At 46.8% G+C, this 7,596-nt stretch overlaps 1 pseudogene; it reads left to right on the forward strand.

The window, feature by feature from the left end:
* The first annotated feature begins 6,171 nt into the window (after positions 1-6,171).
* Positions 6,172-7,325, forward strand: LOC127207894 (ATP-sensitive inward rectifier potassium channel 1-like; annotated as a pseudogene).
* Positions 7,326-7,596: the final 271 nt, after the last annotated feature.

Here is a 7,596-nt window from a genome sequence, read left to right on the forward strand (position 1 = left end):
TCTGCACATACACCTACATGCCAGAAGAGGGCATCAGATCACACTATAGATAATTGTAAGCTACCATGTGGTTGCTGGGAATTGAACTCAGGACCTCTGGAAGAGCAGCCAGTGCTCTTACCCTCTGAGCCATCTCTCCAGTCCCTAGTTCTACATCTTGGTCTGAAGGCAACCAGCAGGAGAGTGGATGTGTTTTACACCTGTCAGAGCTTGAGCATTTAAGACCTCAAAGTCCTGTCTCCATGGTGACATATTTCCTCCAAGAAGGCCACACCTCCTAATAGTACCACTCCCTATGGCCAAGCATTCAAACACAGGAGTCTGTGAAGGACACACCTCTTCAAAGCACCACAATAATAATAATAATAATAATAATAATAATAATAATAATAATAATAATAATAATAATAATAATAATAATTTTTAAATGTGAAAATTAAATCTTTCATTTCCACTTTTGTGTCATGTGTGCACACATGATTTTATATATCTGGATTAAAATCTAGGAGTCACAAATAAAAGAAAGCACGCAGTATTTGTCTTTCAGAATCTGACTTATCTTCCTTAGCATCTCTCGCTCTGGTTGCATGTATGTCACTGCAAACAGCATAACTTAATTCTTGTTCTTGTTCCTGTTCCTGTTCCTGTTCCTGTTCCTGTTCCTGTTCCTGTTCCTGTTCCTCCTCCTCCTCCTCCTCCTCCTCCTCTTCTTCTTCTTCTTTTTCTTCCTCTTTCTTACGATTTATTAATTATGTATACAGTGTTTTGCCTGCATGTACACCTGCAGGCCAGAAGATCTCATTGTAGGTGGTTGTGACCTGAACTCAAGACCTTTGGAAGAGCAGCCAGTGCTCTTAACCTCTGAGCCATCTCTCCAGCTCAACTTAATTCTTCTTTATGGCTAATGAAAGCTCACGGTTCATGTACACAACATTTTCCTCTCCGACCTGTGCTGCTGGCCATCCGGGCTCTCTGTACCTTCGTTCCTGGGAACATCGTGATCGTGGGTGTGGCAGGTTGACGAGGAGCCCGTGCAGGGATGGACGAACACCTCACCTCCATCAGCGTCCGCAGACTGCTGCATTCCAGAGAAGACTGCCACTATTCAGACTGCCTGGCGATCCCTCTGGTTTGTCCGGTGTGTCTACTCTTGGTTTGTGTCATACAGATACATATTTAAAGGGTAGGCAGCAATCCCAGCGCTAAGGAGGCTGAGGCAGGAGGACCACTGAAAGTGCAGAACCTGTGGCCACAGGGTGAGTTCTTGTGCAACTTAAAGAGACCCTGTCAGAAAAAGAGAAGGGTGGAAGAAGTCCTCAAGCCCCCTTTGACTGAAGCCGGTGGTCTCTTGCTCTCTCTGGTGTCTATCTTTGGTACTGCAGGTCAAGCTCAGCGCGTTTGTTACTTACAGTTGAACAGAGAAGTGGAATTATTGCATACAGCTGGTGCAGGGGCTAGGATGACCACACACACACATACACAAGGAGGCAGGGTTATTATATACAGCTGAACAAGGAGGCAGGTTTGGCTGTTCTTGGTAGGCGCGGTCTCTCTGCAGGGATACAGTCTGTAAACACCGGGTGCTGGGGAAAGCGATGGTGGATGTTCTCTGCACACACTGTCAACGTTCCCACTTGGACCAGAAGGTTTGCCACTGCTCTGAGCCTCGCCTGGGGAAGGTCTGCCACCCCCAAGGCACTGAGGTATTCACTGTGTACACAGCTTGTGCCCATGTACATAACACACACCCACTGAGGACTTCACACACAGGGTTTCCTCCATTCCCGGTAGGGTGTACGTTTCATTTTTCCCTTTCCCTCCCAAGATAGAAGCCTCAGTTGGGTGCTTTTTCCCTGGTTACTCCCAGCTACGTGGGAGGAGTATGCAGTGGCCCCTCCAGGGTCTACACTTCCAGGGTTCCTGGGGCTTCTTGCTGGTGTCTGGGATGTTTGCCCGGCTCTCTGAACCACGGGCTGTTACATCAGTGTCTCTGGCAGTGCAAAAGCCCAGCTGTTTCCCCTTCTACTGTCTTTTTAGCATCTTTCCCCTTCCTTTGGCAATTTCCAAGTTTATAATTTTTCTCCTCACTTCCACCAAGGGTAATGATGAAGCCATTTAAAGCTTTCTTTCAGGCCAGCGAGATGGTTCAACAGGGGAAGGAACTTGCTACCAAGCCCGATGAGCTGAGTTCGATTCCAGGGCCAGCGTGTTGGAAGAAGAGAACCCTACTCCCTACACACACACACACACACACACACACACACACACAGTGGTGTGGTGTGCATATATAATATATATGCATATATATGTCACATAAACAGATAAATGTAATTGAAATTCTTCCTTTATGTTACATGTTTTTTTTTTTCCCTCATGTTTTTGTTTGAGTTTTCCTAATATTTCCACTACTGCTGAAATTACCTGTTTGACCTTGTTTCTCATTATAACTCTTATTAGTCATTATGAGCCCACCTTGTAATTATGGTTATAATAGTTTTTTATCTCCTACCCATAGCTTTAACATCTGTCCATCAGTGAGCCTGGTTAAGAACCATTTTGTTTCATTTGTTTGTTTGTTGTTTGCTTTTCAAGGGACAGGGTTTCTCTGTGTAGCCTTGGCTGTCCTGGACTCACATTGTAGACCAGGCTGGCCTTGAACTCACAGAGATCCTCCTGCCTCTGCCTCCCGAGTGCTGGGATTAAAGGCGTGCGCCACCACGCCCAGCTCCACTTTGTTTATTTGGTTCTTTCTTTCTTTTTTTTTTTTTTTTGGTTTTGGTTGTTTGAGACAGGGTCTTTCTGTGTAGCCATGGCTGTTCTGGACTCGCATCGTAGACCAGGCTGGCCTTGAACTCACAGTGATCCACCTGCCTTTGCCTCCCAAGTACTGGGATTAAAGGTGTGCGCCACGGCATCCACTGTGGTTTTTTGTTTGTTTATAAGTCCAGACATGTTCTGTATAAATATATAACAGCAACACTGAGATGAATTTTTATTTCCTGTTTCATGTATTTTTTATTTTGTTTTTAGTCATTTTTACTATTACTGTTTAATTTTATGTTCCTTTTCTAGCTTCTTATAAATATTGATTTTTATTTTATGTATACAAGTGTTTTCCTGACTGTGTATGTGTACCATGTAAGTGCAGTGCCAATAGAGGCCAGCAGAGGGTGGCAGAGCCTCTGAAACTGAAAGAAGTGGGAGTTGGGAATGGAACCTGTGTCCTCTGCTAGAGCAGCAAGTGCTCTAAACTGTCATGGCATCTCTCCAGCCCCTTAACTTTCTGTGCCTTTACTAGTGTCACAATCCCACTACACAGGCCTGAGGCTACAACCCCGAAAAGGAGAGAGTCTCCTGGTCTGGGCCTGATGTTTCCTACCAGGAGAAACTGAATCATAGCTCTTTTCTCTCGTGCTGGAATCTGTTTTTCCTAACTCTACTTCACTCCCAAATCAGGACTTCTCAGGCATAACCACGGTCACTAGGAGACGACCCTGACTTGGGACTGCAGCCAGGCACTGTCCAGGTCCGGAGCAGCTCTGCTTCACTTCCACTTATTAAAAGAAACATGACTAGAAAGTAATCATTAGTTAATAAGTTATAGTATGGTTTACAAAGAAACGGAGTATTTCAAAAGACTCCAGGTAGTGGCACTCAGATATCAGAAGAGAGAACTGAAGAAAAGGAAAAAAACCATCCTGGCACACAGGTGCTGGGCACCAGTTTCGTTAGGGAGAGAACATTGATCCTGGAGAAAGGGAACACATGCATATTGATACCAAGCCAGCAACTTAGAAGTGATGACGTCTTTGCTGTGTGTTCTGTACCCTGTATTGTTCCATTTAAGGTTGTAATTCAAAATATGACAACACTCTCTGTACCTGTATTGTGTATGTTTGAACGCCCCCTGTTTCAGTAGAAAAAAATGTATAAAATCCTAGACTGCTTGCTTGAAAAATACACTGATGTCGACTCGATCTTGAGTTTTGTCTCTGTTTGTCAATAAGCCTTACCTCTGTTCACCAACGCTTTGAGAACCCCCGTTTCCAAGGACCTATCCCCGACTGAGCTGGTCCATGGCATACTAGATTTTTACAGCTGTGATTCAGATCCATTTTAGAACACAATCATTCTTCTCATACCTGTATTTAAAATCTAACACAGGGTTCCCCGGGCTGGCTTCCTCTCACGAAGTTTGATTTATATTGATATCATGCTAGAGATTTCGGCTACTTTAGACATCTTTAATGTCAAATTGTTTGAAGCTTCTTGTCCTCCCCAGTCCTTGTTTTAAGGGTTTTTTTGTTTTGTTTTGTTTTTTTAGCAGATCTGGAGTAGGTTCTCAAGCTGACCGTATCCTGCTCAGAGAAGACCCCGCTGCATACCAGCCCAGCATGAACTGTGGCATCTTCTAATCTGTGAGCTGCTGCTCTGTGTTTTCAGATGCTCAACTCTGGGCCCTAAGATCTGGTTGCAGCCCAGACAAGTTCATCCTGACATACGCTGAACAATGTTGTGTAAACTTTGCTCTCTAACTATCCCTGACTAGTTAATTTAAAAGCTAGACAGCCAGCTGGGAGGTGGTGGTGCACGCCTTTAATCCCAGCACTCGCGAGGCAGAGGCAGACGGATCGCTGTGAGTTTGAGGCCAGCCTGGTCTACAAAGCCCAGGACAGCCAGGGCTACACAGAGAAACCCTGTCTGGAAAAACAAAACAAAACAAAAACAAAAACAAACAAACAAACAAAAAGCTAGACAGCCTAAAGCTTGGACAGAAGAGAGGTAGGTGGAGCTTTGGTTCCCAGGCTTGGGATCTCAGGTAGGGACCACAAGGCAGGAGAGGAGGGGAGGAAGGAAGTTGCCTTGGGGCCTGATGGAGCAGAAGCAGCCCAGACAGAACCAATGTGGCAAGTAATATTGGGGAACATGGCTGGAAATAGCAAAGTAGTTTAGAGGGTTGATGTCTATTGGCTCTGGTTCCTTAACAATTAGATTTTATTGTGAATTTATTAAACAAAGGTATCTTCCCTCCTAAGCAGGATGGAAAGGAGGTTAAGGAGAATAAGAATAAAGCTTCTGGGTATCAGTTCCGTGGGGCCATTCCTTTAGCATCTCCGGGCCTGCAGACAGATCCTCTCCCAGACGGAAGCAATCCGTACCACTGCTCATGGTCCGACTCCGCAGCCTTTCTCTCTCGACTTCTGCCTGCTGCTAATTCTACTCAGTGGCACCAAGAACAGTGTTTGTTTGTTTGTTTGTTTGTGGGTTTTTTTTGTGGGAGCGTGGACTTATCATTTTCTTGTGACTGAAAATTCTTCCTAGCCTGTCATCTCAGCTATCTGGGACTCTGAGGCAAAAGAATTGAAGGTCCAAGGGCAGTTTTTGCAGAGTGAGCTCAAGGCTAGCCCAGACAACTTCACGAGACTCTGTCTCAAAAGTTAAGAGAGAACTGGGCATGTGGCTCAGTGATGGTGCTTGTCTAGGCTGCTAGAGGCTCAGGTTCTTATTCCAGTGCCACTCCCAAATTACTTAATTAATGTAAAATGCTTAACATTTGTTCACTGTGAGCAGGTGAGTGTGTATGTGACGACCAGTCTCTCCTTCCACTATCTGAGTTCCTAGCACTGAACTCAGGTCATTCGGCTTGGCAGTGAGTGGTTTGCCCACCAAGCCATCTCACAGACTGGCTTTTCCTGTAAGGTCTCTGTGCTGGTTACTATTGGCTGTCAATTTCATTATATCGAGGGGTACCCACGAGCTCGGTAAAGCACATCTCTGGCTTTTCTAAGCCTTATCCACAGAGGATTTGATCATTAGGACTGTTATATAGATAATGACTTAATTCATTGATGGACTCTATTTAAACCAATTTGGGGCATTATAAAACTGGAGAAGATGGGGCCTGGCTGGAGAAGGTGGGTTTCCAGAGGTGGCTTTGAAAGGTCTGTGTTGGACTACACGTGCCTCTCTTTCAAATCCATCCGATGTAATGGCGGGGACCCACACGGAGCAGAGTGAGATTCCTGCCTGGCTACGTTGGATTTTCCTTGTCTTCTTGTGGAAGCACCATGAAGTACACCCGTGACGTGGGTCACAGCACCCTAGAGGGAAGGCAGTGCAGACAGTGATGTCCCTGGGTCTGTTCCTCCAGGGGTGGCAGGACTTTGTAAGATGAGGGCACTGACAGAAAGGATGTTCAGACATCTTCGGAAATGGTCTGTCACTCACATTTGTGGGCACTCTCGGCAGGGAGCGAGGCTGTTCTCCAAAGATGGAAGGTGCAACATTGAGTTGGCAATGTAGGTGCACAGTCAAGGCTTACGTCCTTTGCAGACATCTAGACATCTGTCCTTGACCTCAAACGGAGGTACAAAATGACTGAGTTCATCACAGCCTTCTCGGGGAGTTGGTTCCTCTTGGGTCTCCTGTATGTCGTAGTGTACATTTGTAAGGACTTGCCAGAGTTCTACCCACCTGACAGTCATACTCCTTGTGTGGAAAACATTAACGGCATGACCTCAGCTTTTCTGTTTTCTCTGGAGACTCAAGTGACCATAGGTTACGGATTCAGGTTTGTGACAGAACAATGTGCCACTGCCATTTTCCTACTTATCTTCCAGTCTATTCTTCGAGGGATCATCAATTCTTTCGTGTGTGGTGCTATTTTTGCCAAGATCTCTAAACCCTCCCCCCAAAAAACCAGGCTAAGACCATTACAATCAGCAAGGATGTGGTGGTCAGCAAGCGTGGTGGGAAGCGCTGCCTCCTCATCCGCGCGGCGAATCTTAGGATGAGCCTTCTCATTGGCAGTCACATACTTATATGGCAAGCTTCTGAAGACAACTGCCACTCCTGAAGGAGAGACCACTATTTTGGATCAGACCATTATCAACTTCAGAGTTGATGCTGGCCATGAAAACTTGTTTTTCATCTCCCCACTTACAACTTACCATGAACCTGCAACATCTTTTATTATTTACCTACCAAGTATGTGTTTGGTTCCTGGTGTCTACTGGCTTCCAAGGTATCTGCATCCCAAAGAAGCTGAGCCGGAGTGGCCCAGGCAAACAGAGGAACTTCAAATCCCAGAATCCCTAGGTCTCGAAGTGAACTACATTTCCCAGAGGCCTCCGTGTCCACCACCCTCGGACCCCCGGAGCCCTGACCCCCGTGAGCCTTCACCGGTCTTAGGGTGTCTGTGGCGCAGTTTGAGGCTCGGGGCTAAGGTCCCCTGGCAGAGTCGCGACGCGACGCGGCTCGAAGCCTCCGTGAGGCCCGGCAGGAGCCGGAGGAGGGAGGTGAGCGAAGGCCTAATTTGCTATTAGGAGGCCAGGCAGGGACTGGGCTGTGTTAGGCTTGGTGTGGCCTCCTGCGCGTCCCCACTCCCCTGGCATTCGGAGGAACGCGCGCACCCAGCGGCCTCGGCCCTGGAGCTTGCTCCCCATGGGCCGGGTAGGGCCAACCCAGGCTATGTTTTGTGTGCAGCCGTTCTGTCCTGGGCCACTGGTTTCCTTTTGGAGTTTTCTCTGGGGTTCTGGAAATCGACCCTCTGACAGCAGCAGGACAGTTGGGGGGTCAGCGTGGCGGGGGGGCGTG

The sequence above is a fragment of the Acomys russatus genome, chromosome 25 (genome assembly GCF_903995435.1).
Source record: "Acomys russatus chromosome 25, mAcoRus1.1, whole genome shotgun sequence".
In the NCBI taxonomy this organism is placed as follows: domain Eukaryota; kingdom Metazoa; phylum Chordata; class Mammalia; order Rodentia; family Muridae; genus Acomys; species Acomys russatus.